Source organism: Nicotiana tabacum, chromosome 24, assembly GCF_000715075.1.
Source record: "Nicotiana tabacum cultivar K326 chromosome 24, ASM71507v2, whole genome shotgun sequence".
Lineage (NCBI taxonomy): Eukaryota > Viridiplantae > Streptophyta > Magnoliopsida > Solanales > Solanaceae > Nicotiana > Nicotiana tabacum.
In genome coordinates this window covers 64910434-64923466 of record NC_134103.1, presented here as the reverse complement: position 1 = coordinate 64923466, position 13033 = coordinate 64910434, and positions in this window count along the sequence as shown.

Sequence of the window (13033 nt, the reverse complement as noted above, 5' to 3'; positions counted from 1 at the left end):
CTTTGTGTGGGAGAATTACCCCTTAGGATTGGTATTGATTGATTCATTTGTGCTGTGTGAAAGCCGTGTACACAAGGTGATGAGTGGGTACACGGGTTGTACGTGGTATTTGACCGGTTTAGGCTACTTAGACTCTTTTCATGCTTTAATTGAATTGTAGTATCGTGTTCTAAATTCTCATAGTCAATCTATTCCTAGTTGAGTTAGTCTATCCTTACATGCCTTAAATGATTTCGTTAACACTTGTTTTACATCCTAATTGATAAATTGTTCTCATGCTTTAGTTGAACTTGTTGCCTCCATTATGGTTACATGTTATCTCTTCCATGGTTGACTATCATTATTTGAAGTTATTGTTCGTGTTATCTCTTCCATTATTGATTGTCATTACTTGAAGTTATTGTTCATATTATCTCTTTCCTTTTTGTTTTCCATTATTTGAAACTATTGTTACGTGTTATCTCTTTCCTTGTGAGTTATTCTTCATTAATAACGTGGTTATACATTATCTCTCATTGTTGAGTTATTGGTGTTGAAGTTGTAATAGGCATTATCACGTTGAAGCAAAATTTTTATTATTGAAACATCTTCCTTTTTTAGCATTCTACATTCATTATTATTGTTGATATTCTTGTACACATTGTGGTGGAGCCGTGGCAATTGTTGTGAAAATATTGATATTATTGATTGTTGGGAAATTGTAATATATGGTAACTGGTGGTGCGAGTTGTTATTGTAATGTGATATTGACGCGCATGCGGCGGTATAAGGCGGGACTTATGTGCGTGTTGCTTGTAGGGGAACTACGTGAAGCCACGCGGCGTCATAAGGTGGACTAAAAAGCTTGCAGCCATTTAGGGAAAACTATTTTTAAAACCTATTTCAAATGTAAGGCTCACGCGGTGGTATAAGAAAAGATTGTGATTGAGATTGTCAATTGTGAATACGAGGCGGTACCTCAGTTGTGATTCTTGATATATACATGAGGCGGTGCCTCGGTGGTGATTCTTATTGTACACGAGGCGGTACCTCGTTGTGATTCTTGTTGTTTATCTCATGTTGCAAAGAGTTTTGGTGGGAATGTTTCTTGATATTTTGTTCTTCCTTGTTCTAGCAGTTGTTATCCGTATATGATCATTTTTGTTCTCTTTAGTTGCTCTTTATGTTATTTCCATGTTTGATTCAGGTTTTAGTTCATGCTGTTAACTATTTCGTATCAGTTATTTCTCTGCTTTCCATTATTTATCCTTATTACTTTTCATACTGTTTATTTACATCCTAGTAGGTGTCTTGACCTGGCCTCGTCACTACTCTACCGAGGTTAGGCTTGATACTTATTGGGTACCATTGTGGTGTACTCATACTACGCTTCACTATAATTTTTGTGCAGATCCAGGTACGTCTTCCCGGGCCGGATGCTAGAGTCGATTTGAGTTGCTGCTTTGGAGACTTCAAGGTATACCTGCTCCACGTCCGCAGGCTTCAGAGTCACCTTCCTTTACTTTTACAATTGTTGCATTTTTCATTCATAAAATGATGTACTATACACTTTAGCTTATTATGTAGAGCTTATGACTTTGTTCCACCGTTCTTGGGGAATGTTTGGTTGAGATTCTCTTTTTCCGAACTTTATATGAGTTTATCAGACTGGTTTTTAGTATTTTGTTAATTATATATGTTCAGTTGTTATCAAATGTTAGGCTTACCTGGTCGTATAGATTAGGTGCCATCACGACATTCTACGGAGGGAAATTGGGGTCGTGACAATAAGCAATTAGTCTAGACATGACTTCTAGCATGAATGATAGTTCATGTAGTCATACAAATGGAGAAAACAAGATATCAAAGAAACATGATAGCAAGGTAAGGCATATAATGGCCTAAGAACTACACGGATCGTGAATAATCCCGGTGTACGCATATATGCCCATCACCTAGCATGTGTGTCACCCCCAACACATAACAAATACCATAGCCAATGGGGAATTATCCTCAAATCAAGTTTAGACAAGTTTCTTACCTTATCTAGGCTAGTCTTTAACCTCGAATCAACTCAAAATCTCGATCTAGCCCTCCAATCGCACAAATCCAAGCCAAACATCATCCGAGGAAGTCAAATAATGTCATGGGAAGTGATCCCAATCCATAAAGCTTCGATCGTTTAAGAATTTCCAAAAAGTCAACTCGGGTCCATCAGTCCAAAATCCGAAACCAATACCAAAATCTGATGACCCATAATCTGCCTAGTCCTAATATATAATTAGTTTCTATATCCGGGTCCAAATTAATGGTCAAAACCCCCAAAATACACTCTCTTAAAGTGAAGACAAAAACCTTGAATTTTCTTCCTTAGATTCATAAATCAAATGCCAAAATCGGATGTAGAATCATGAATAATAATCAAATCCTAGTGAAGAAACCTTACCCCATCCACGTGGGAGAAAATCGCCTCAAAATCGCCCCAATTCGAGCTTCCAATATCCAAATATGATAAAATAAAGCAAGCATCGAATATAATATGCTGCCAGACATTCACGCTTCTGCGGACCCCAGCTCGCTTTTGTGACTCCTCTTCTCGCTTCTGTGAGTCCCATTAACACAGACCTTCATCGCATTTGCATCCTTAATATCGCATCAGCGACATGCGGCTTCTCAAGCGTAGAAGCACAAATCCTCAGTCTAGCCTAGTTCTGCAGGTGCGCACCTCCATCCGCGAGTGCGACTCCACACTTGCGAGATTACTTCCGTAGAAGCGGCCAACCCCAAGCCTCAGCAACTTCGCATCTGTGAAGACTAAACGCACAGGTACGACTGGGCATCTGCGACCAATCCCCCGCAGATGCAGCACACCAGAACCAGTAAATCATGTAACTCTGAAATGGTTCGAAATCAATCCAAAACACACCTAGGGACCACGGGACTCCGTCCAATCATACCAATAAGTCCCATAACATAATATGAACATACTCGAGATCTCAAATCACACAAAATAACATCAAAATCACAAATTGCAACTCAATCCAAACTTAATAAACTAATCAAACTTCCAATTTCCAATCTCATGCCGAACCATGTCTAACCAACTTGGAATGACCTCAAATTTTGCACACAAGTCCCAAATTATATAACAAACCTATTCCAACTCCGCAACAACAATCTCAACCCGATAGCCTCAAAGTCAACTCCCTTCTTCAAATTGCCAACTTTTGACAATTAGGGCCTAAACCATCTTGGAACATCCTAATCCAAATCCGAACATACGCCTAAGTCCAAAATCAATATTGGAACCATCAAAATACGAATCTGAGATCGTTTACTGAAAAGTTAAATGTTAGTCATCTATTCCAACTTAAAACTTCCTAATTGAGAATTTCCTTTCCAAATTCACTCTAAACCTCTCAAAGATAAAATAAAAAAATTACGACCATACACACGAGTAATAATGCATAATATGAAGCTACTCAAGGTCTTAACCTGCCGAACTAAATGTTAAGGCTCAAAACGATCGGTCGGATCGTTACAACTGTTTTGGAGACTAAATGTTTTGTATTTTTTTACTCCCTTTTTGGAGACTAAAACCTATGTGATACTCTCACTTTTGGATACTAAACCCTTCATGGTTTTATACTCCATCGTTTAACATTTTACATTATTTATGTTTCATTTGTTATTTGTTCTTTGGAGATTAAAATCCTAGTGATTTTCTATTCCGTTAGAGACTAAAGTATATGTGATTTTCAACTCTACTATTATTCAGTTTGAGGATATAAAAATTCACCGCGTATTAAATTCATTTATGCAATTTTTTATTTCAGAAATGGCAATTCAGAATGAAAACTAGTCTATTCCTTCTGTGACTGTCCAGCATCGTCAAGTTGAACACCATAGAAAAGCCCAAAAAACAATTTGGTATTAATTTCAAGCGATGCAGCAGAAGATGTTCTTCTATTTAACTACCCTAGGTCTATAGAGTTTCATTAAGGAGGAAGCCCCAATTGTGCCATATGGAACACCCGGTAACGAGTGCCTTCTTATGGTTGAGGCTTGGAAGCACTCTGATTTTCTATGCAAGAATAATATTCTTAGCAAATTGGAGGATGATTTATATAATGTCTATAGTATTATAGAGACATCAAGAGAACTGTAGACTGCACTTGAAAATAATTATAAAGCTAAATATACTGGGTTAAAAAAAGTTTGTAGTCGCCACTTTTTGGACTATAAAATGGTAGATAGCAAATATGTTATTACTCTAGTCTAAGAATTGTAAGTTATTTTCCATGATATCCTTGTTGAAGGTATAATCCGAATTAATACTTCTGATATATGTATTATTTATGTTATTACTAATTAATTTGTTATTGAAGGTTTGGTTATTAATAAAGATTTCAAGTTGCGGCGCTGCTTGAGAAGTTGCCTCCTCTATGGAAGAACTTCAAAAACTACTTGAGACACAAATACAAGGAGATATCGCTCAAAGATCTCATCATTTGGTTGAGGATCAAAGAGGACAACAAGGATGCTGAAAAGAAGGTTCGTGAAAAGTCAACAATAATGGAAGCACCCATTGTTGCAGATATTTCACAGAATAATAAAAAGATAAACAAGGCTTCTGGACCAAAGAATAACCCCAAGCAAGAAGAGGTTCAAAGGAAATTGCTACAACTGTAGGAAAGTTGGATATAAATTTGCGGATTGTCGTGCTCCAAAGAAGGACAAACAAAAGGGTCAAGCAAATATGGTGGAAAAGAATGAAGAAATGGATGACTTGTGCTTTGCTTTATTAATGCAACTTGATAGAAAATTCCAAGGAGTTGTGAATTGATTCAGTAGCCACTTGCCATGTTTATGCTGTTGGAGACGTATTTTTTACATATGCTCCTACTGGACCCAAAGAGATGCTTTCTATGATAAATTCCGCAACGACCAAGATTGAAGGATGTAGAAAGATATTTCTAAAAATGGCTTCTGGCAAGATGGTGACTCTAAACAATGTTCTTCATGTTCCTGAAATAAGAAAGAATCTACTCTTTACTGCACTTTACATCAAGAAGGGGTTTAAGTATATTTTGTATCTAATAATATTATAATAAGTAAGAATGAGATGTTTATCGAAAAAAGGTTACCTTACTGAGAGCCTTTTTAAACTGAATGTAATGGTCATTGGCAATAATAAACTTTCAACTTCTTCTTACTTACTTAAGTCAAATGATTTATGGCATATACGTTCAGATTATGTCAAATTTAAAACCTTTTGCAAAATAATTAATTTGGAAATATTGTCCAATTTTGAATCCAATAAATTGAAGTACCAAATATGTGTTGAGTTAAAGTATGAAAAACATCCTCACAAGTCAATTGAAAGGAATTCTGAACCTTTAAATTTAATACGCACAAATATATGTGATATAAAGTCAATATCATCTCGGGGTGAAAAGAAATATTTCATTACTTTTATTAACAATAGCATTAGATATTGCTATATCTAATTACTTAGTTGTAAGATGAAGCAATAGATGCATTCAAGCAATACCAAAAAAAAAGGTGAAATGCAGCTTAATAAGAAAATTAAAATGATAAAAAATGATAGGGGTGGTGAATATGAATCTTATTTTGAACATATATATTTAGATTATGAAATTATTCATACTTCCCCTTATAAGCCTCAATCTAACGGGATAGTGAAAAGAAATAATCGTTCATTAAAGAAGATGGTGAATGCCTTGTTGATAATTTCGGGTTTACCCCTGAACTTGTGGGAAAAAGCTATCCTAACTGCTAATTGAATATTAAATTGAGTTCCCCATAGCAAAACACATTCAATTCCAAATGAGAAACAAAAAAGGAAGAAAGCTCAACTTGAGTTACTTTAAAAAGTGGGGTGTTTGGCAAAAGTACAAGCCCCTAAACTCAAAAGGGTAAAAATAGGACCAAAGACAGTTGATTGTATTTACATTGGATATGCTATCAATAGTAAAACACATCGATTTATAGTATAGAGATAGAAATTCATGTTAATATGATAATAGAATTATGTGCTGAACTGTTCGAAAATATATATTCGTACAGAAGGAAATATGATTTGGTTGGGGAAAGATCCAAACAACTTCGGGAAAGAACAAACGAAAGTACACCTAATGAAGAGGATCCAAGATGGAGTCAATATCAAAGGACGTCTAACCAGATTTTATAACTTTCTTATTGTAAAATGAACCTCGAACATTTGAAGAAACTATGTATTTTTTAGAATCACTATTTTAGAAAGAGGCGATCAATAGTGAACTAAAATCCATACTGAGCAACCATACGTGTAACGACCATACCGGTCGTTCTGAGCTCAAGCACGTCATTCAGCGGTTTGAGACCCTGAGCAGCTTCACTTCGGGTATTACGACTTGTACATATGGTCAGAATTTAATTTCGAAAAGTTCAGAGTTGATTTTGAAAGAAAATTCTAATTTCGGAAGCCTTAAGTTTGAGGAATTGACTAAAGTGTGACTTTTGAGTAAACGACCTCGGAATCGGGATTTGAAGGTTTCAGTAGATTCGTATGATGATTTTGGACTTGGGCGTATGCCCGGAGCGGGTTTTGGATGACCCGTGAGCGTTTCGGCGCCTATTATGGAAGTTGGCATTTTGGAAGAATTCCCTAAATTTTTGTTGAAGTGCATTTCAATGCTATCGATGTCTGTTTGGGATTCTGAGTCCTGGAATAGCTCTGTATGGTGATTCTAGTATTGGGAGCGCGTCCGGATGTGGATTCGGAGGCCCGTAGGTCATTTCAAGGTCATTTGGCGAAAGTTAGAAATTTGGTTAATTTTGAGAAGTTTTACCGGGAGTGGACTTGTTGATATCGGGGTCAGATTCCGATTCCAAAAGTTGGAGTAGGTCCGTAATGTCAATTATGACCTATGTACAAAATTTTAGGTCAATCGGATGTGATTTGATAGGTTTCGGCATCGATTGGAGAAGTTTGAAATTTTAAAGTTCATTAAGTTTGAATTGGTGGGTGATTCGTAGGTTCGATGTTGTTTGGGGCGATTTAGGCCCGAGGGTGATTTTATCGACTTTTCAAGCAGAGTTAGGAATTGTTATAAATTGGATTATAATAAGTATTAGAGTGTATATTTATGGATTTGCACGTTTATTGACTAGTTTTGGAGCGTTGGGCATCCTTTCGAGTTACTGGAAGGGCTTGGGAGCCGGTGATGGAACTTCAGAGCGAGGTAATTCTTCTTTCTAACCTTGTAAGAGAGAATTTTCCCCATAGGTGAATTAATCTAATATGTACTTCTATTTGTGGGGGCTACGTACACACGAGATGACGAGAGTCCTTGCGTAGCTACTATTATGCTTATGTCCGGGTAGTTTAGGACTTAAATCATGCGATACTTGCAACCTTATTGTTAATTTAAATTACTTAAATCATATTGAACTTGGTAAATTAATTTTTAAAAGGTTAAACTTCATTTTTCTTGACCGTTAAATGAGAATTGACATTTCCTTGGATAATTGCTCCTTAAAGAATCCTTGATTGACTGTTGCATGTGTTTATCTTTTGTGGGGCGGGCCGAACGCCACGGCAGATTAAATAGATGCATCTATGGTTCGCACCATTTGGCCCTCGACAGTGCACAGTTTAAATATTTATGTTGGAGAGGGCCGTACGACCTCAGCATGATTTGCGCATGATTGAACTTGATTGCTTTGGAATTTAAAATAAATGATATTGCCTCCTCGGCCTGAGATAAATTGTTAAATAATGGGAAATAAATTTGGAAATTTTGTATGAACAAAAGAATTGTTTACTTATTTCACGACATTGAGCTTACAGCCATTCTATGTAATCCATGCTTATTTATATAATTGACGTTTTATTTATAGCCCATGGTAAGTGTCGGAGCCAACCCCTCGTTACTACTTCTTCGAGGTTAGGCGGGATACTTTGTAACACCCCGGAAAAAAAACTTCAAAGTACTTAAGTGGTAAGCCCGGTAAATTTTGCAAAGAAAATAATATTTTCATGGTGCCGGATTAGGCTTACGTGTTTGAGGATTGTAGGGTCGGTCGTTTTGGTTTGAACAATGCACCGTAAAGTAAAGGAAAGTTTTTGGCAGAAAATTGCATTTCTGCGGCTCCGTAGCTGGGGCCTTGTTGCCAGCATTATCATTGTACTCTTCTTTATCTATAGAGGCTCCGTAGACATAGTATGGGTTGTGTATTGGTACTGGGAAAGACAAACTATGGTATGTTGTGGTTGTATTACTTGTCCATTTGAGACTTTAAAAATGGTGAAATTTATGGTAAGAAATTGGTAATTGCAGACACGACCACTTTATTGTTTAATTAAGGAAAACATATATTCTCTTTATTCATGAATGAGTTTGGGTAAAAAAAATCTAACAGGCTTGCTCGGTCGGGTTCACTCGGTTGAGCGCCGGTCGCGCTCCACGATTTTGGGGCGTGACAAACTTGGTATCAGAGACTAAGTTTTTAAAGTGTCCTAGGATGTCTCGGAGCCGTGTCTAGTAGAGTTCTTATTATCAGTGTGTTGTCAACCACATCTATAATTCGGATGCTACATGGGCATTCAGGAATAATACCCTTCTTTCATGTTCTTGATCGTGCGATAAAGCTAGTTGTAAGATTGTTCCTCTTTTAACTCCTGCGTTGCTCTAATTTTCAGTACATGGCACCTAAGAAGAAGGCAAGAACTGGCCAAAGATCCAATGTCACCCCAAGAATGAAAGTTAATCCTATAATAGATGATGCGGGTGAGCACCCAAGGAGTGAGAATATTCCTCCAACTACTACGCTGCCTGACTCTACTACAACTGATCAGGCCGCACATGTCCCTACCCCTACAGAAGGTACAACGGTTCCTCCAACTGATATTCTAGTTCCACCTCCAGCTCCAGTTTCCGATTCTGGTGTGTCTGATATTGATATAAGGGGAGCCATACAAATGTTGACACAAATAGTGGCTTCTCAGGCCCTGAGATTGAGTGTTGGGCCTACTTCTTCCAGTCATCCAGGGGAATCTGCTAGTTCCAGGGTGAACAAGTTTCTTCAGTTAGATCCTCCAGTATTTACGGGTACTGATCCCGAGGAGTACCCCCATGAATTCATTGATTAGATGCACAAAACTCTCTGGGTTATGCATGCTACAGAGACGGAGGGAGTAGAATTGGCCTCCTACCGCCTGAAAGGGGTGGCCTATTCTTGGTTTGAGTTGTGGGAGGAATCCCGCGAGGAGGGAAGCCCTTCGGCAAGGTGGGGTGAGTTCACAAATGCCTTTATGGATCATTTCTTGCCTGCCAAAACTAAGGCAGCTCATGCCGCTGAGTTTGAAAGCGTGAAGCAGGGTAGTATGAATGTGTGGGAGTACCATATGGAGTTTGCGCGCATGTCCAAGTATGCTATTCACATGTTGCCCACTATGGAGGCTAGAGTGCGCCGGTTTGTACAGGGCCTTATCCTCTTAGTTATCAATGAGGCCTCTACAGCTGCCTTGAATTCCGATATGAACTATGGTAAGATGGTGGCATTTGCTCAAGCCACAGAGACCCGCAAATTGAAGAACAGAATAGAGCGTCAGAGTAGTAGCAAGGTCCGGTGTGCAGACAACTTTGGAGGTTCTTCCGGTGGTGGTAGTGGTAGGTCGGCATTCAGGGGAGTGTCATCAGGACCATCCCAATCATTCGCCTAGTCTTCGATGGGTGCACAGTCATCTGGACCTAGTCAGGGCAACAGGAGACCCCACCAGCAGGGTCGGCCCGACAGAAGGTTTCAGCAGCGGAGGCTTCCATGCCCTAAGTGTGGGAGGATGCACTTCGGGTCCTATTTCATGGACCTACCAGTATGCTATGGGTGTGGTTTGAGGGGCCACATTCAGAGAGATTGCCGCTCGTCTCGCCGAAATATGGGTAGAGGTGCGGCATAGCCATCTAATTCTGCAGCTACCACATCCACAACTCCTCCAGCTCGAGGCACGCCAGCACCCGTAGGGCGTGGTGTAGCTAGAGGTGGTGCACAAAATTCGGGAGGACCCAACAGATTTGATGCTATGAGGAGACGTCGAGAATCAGAGGCTTCTCCAGATGTTGTCGCAGGTATATTGACTGTCCAATCTCATGATGTATATATTTTTATTGATCCCGGTTCCACTCTGTCATATGCCACTCCTTATGTTGCTATGGAATTTGGGATAGAACCAGAACAGCTTCATGAGTCGTTCTATATAGCTACTCTGGTTGGTGAGTCTATTTTAGTTACGCGGGTTTATAGGGATTGTGTTGTCACGTTGCGCGATCGGGGCACCGTGGCCGATCTTATTGAATTGAGAATTGTCGATTTTGATGTGATAATGGGGATGGATTGGCTTTATTCTTGTTTTGCCAAGCTTGATTGCCGAACCAGGATTGTTAGGTTCGAATTTCCAAATGAGCCAGTTATTGAGTAGAAGGGTGATGATGTTGTGCCAAAGGGTAGGCTTATTTCCTACCTTAAGGCCACAAAGATGATAAACAAGGGATGTATTTACCATTTGGTCCGGGTTACGGACACCGATGTTGAGGCACCTACACTTGAGTCCGTGCCTGTTGTGAATGAATTTCCAGGAGACTTTCCGGATGAACTCCCTAGATCCCACCAGACAGGGAGATTGATTTTGGGATTGATGTGATGCCAGACACACATCCTATATCTATTCCACCCCACAGAATGGCACCAGCAGAATTGAAGGAGCTAAAGGAACAATTGAGAGATTTGTTAGAAAAGGATTTTATCCGGTCGAGTGTGTCACCCTGGGGCGCACCGATCCTTTTTGTAAGAAAGAAAGATGGGTCACTGAGAATGTGTATTGACTATCAAAAACTTAATAAGGTCACAATTAAGAATAAGTACCCACTGCTGAGGATATATGACTTGTTTGATCAATTGCAAGGTGCCAGGTACTTCTCCAAGATTGATTTAAGATCCGGGTATCACTAATTGAAGATCAGGGAGCGGGATATTCCGAAAATAGCTTTTAGAACCCGTTATGGGCATTTTGAATTTATGGTGATGCCTTTTGGGCTAATAAATGCCCCAGCAACCTTCATGGATCATATGAATCGCGTTTTCAAACCATTCCTCGAATCTTTTGTGATAGTGTTTATTAACGATATTCTTCTATATTCACGAAGTCGAGAAGACCATGCCGATCATCTTAGGGTAGTTCTGCAAATCCTGTATCAACACCAGTTATATGGAAAGTTTTCAAAGTGTGAATTTTGGCTTGAATCAGTCATATTCTTGGGTCATGTAGTTTTTAGTGAGGGAATTAAAGTTGATCCTCATAAACTTTCAGCGGTGAAGAATTAGTCGAGGCCTACAACTCCAACAGGGATTCGTAGTTTCTTAGGCTTAGGTGGATATTACAGAAAGTTTGTGGAGGGGTTTTCTAATCTTACCTCTCCATTGACTAAATTGTCGCAGAAAGAAATTAAGTTCCAATGGTCAGATGCTTGTGAAAAGAGTTTCTAGGAATTGAAAGCAAGACTGACTACGACGGTGGTGTTCACTCTACCAGAGGGTATGGATGGATTTATGGTATATTGTGATGCTTCAAGAATCGGGCTTGGGTGTGTATTAATGCAATATGGGAAAGTGATAGCTTATGCTTCTAGGCAACTAAAGAATCATGAAAAGAACTATCCAACACATGATTTAGAACTTGCAGAAGTGGTATTTGCATTAAAAATTTGGCGTCATTATTTATATGGGGTCCATGTTGATATATTCACGGACCATAAGAGCCTTAAATATATTTTCAAGTAGAAGGAATTGAATTTGAGGCAGTGAAGATAGCTTGAGTTACTCAAGTACTACGACATCGATATTCTATATCATCCGGAAAATGCCAATGTTGTGGCTGATGCTCTTAGCTGGAAATCTATGGGTAGTTTGGCTCACTTGGAGGCATATCATAGGCCATAAGCCAAGGAAGTTCATCGATTGGCTAGTTTGGGAGTTCATCTTACGGACTCCAATGAAGGAAGGGTAATTGTGCAAAATAGGGCTGAATCATCGCTTGTTGTGGAAGTTAAAGAGAAGCAATACAACAATCCATTGTTGGTGCAATTGAAAGAGGGGATTCATAAACATAAGACCATGGCCTTTTCTCTTGGCATGGATGATGGTACACTAAGGTATCAAGGGCGACTATGTGTTCCAAATGTGGATGGTCTCCGTGAAAGAATTTTGACTGAAGCTCACACTTCTAGGTATTCTGTGCACCTAGGTTCTACAAAAATGTATCATGATCTTAAGGAAGTCTATTGGTGGAATGATATGAAGAGGAATGTGGCGGACTTTATAGCAAGATGTCTGAACTGTGAGCAAGTGAAGGCCGAACACCAAAGGCTCGGTGGGTTGGCACAGAACATAGAAATTCCAATGTGGAAATGGGAAATGATTAATATGGACTTTGTGGTAGGATTACCGTGCACTCCGCGCAAGTTTGACTCAATTTGGGTGATTGTGGATCGACTCACGAAATCAACACAATTTTTGCCGGTTAAGTCTACCGACAAAGCGGAGCAGTATGCTTAGTTGTATATCAAAGAAATAGTCAGGTTGCATGGCACCCCAGTTTCCATCATTTCTGATCGGGGGGCACAATTCACTGCTAATATTTGGAAGAAATTTCAGCAAGGTTTGTGTATTCAAGTGAATCTTAGTACAACTTTTCACCCGCAGACTGACGGGGACGCAGAGCGGACTATTCATATGCTTGAGGATATGTTGCGCGCTTGTCTTATAGACTTCAAAGGTAGCTGGGATGATCATTTGCCACTCATAGAATTTGCATATAATAATAGTTACCATTCTAGCATTCAAATGGCACCGTTCGAGGCTTTATATGGTAGGAGATATAGATCTCCCATTGGGTGGTTTGAAATTGGGGAAGTAGAGTTGATAGGGCCACACCTCGTGCATCAGGCTATGGAAAATGTTAAAATCATTAAGGAGCGGTTGAAGACTGCTCAGA